The sequence below is a fragment of the Cherax quadricarinatus genome, chromosome 27 (genome assembly GCF_038502225.1).
Source record: "Cherax quadricarinatus isolate ZL_2023a chromosome 27, ASM3850222v1, whole genome shotgun sequence".
NCBI lineage: Eukaryota > Metazoa > Arthropoda > Malacostraca > Decapoda > Parastacidae > Cherax > Cherax quadricarinatus.
In genome coordinates, this window is record NC_091318.1 from 31395372 (window position 1) to 31395622 (window position 251).

Consider the following 251-nt stretch of genomic DNA (forward strand, 5'->3'; position numbering starts at 1 on the left):
AAATGGTCCAAACGTATATAGTATACGTTTTTTCAACATCTGAAAGTATGTAAAAAAATGTAGATCTTCTTTTTTGTTTTACATTTGAAAACGTGTAAAAAAAATTTTTATCTACATTTTTTTTGTTATATTTGAAAATATGTAAAAAAAAGTAGATCTACTTTTGTAGCACTACGAATTTGAATGTCGATCTGTTTAAGGGTTAATATACTAAATTCTGGTATCTTTATTTTCAATTTTTTTTTATTCTT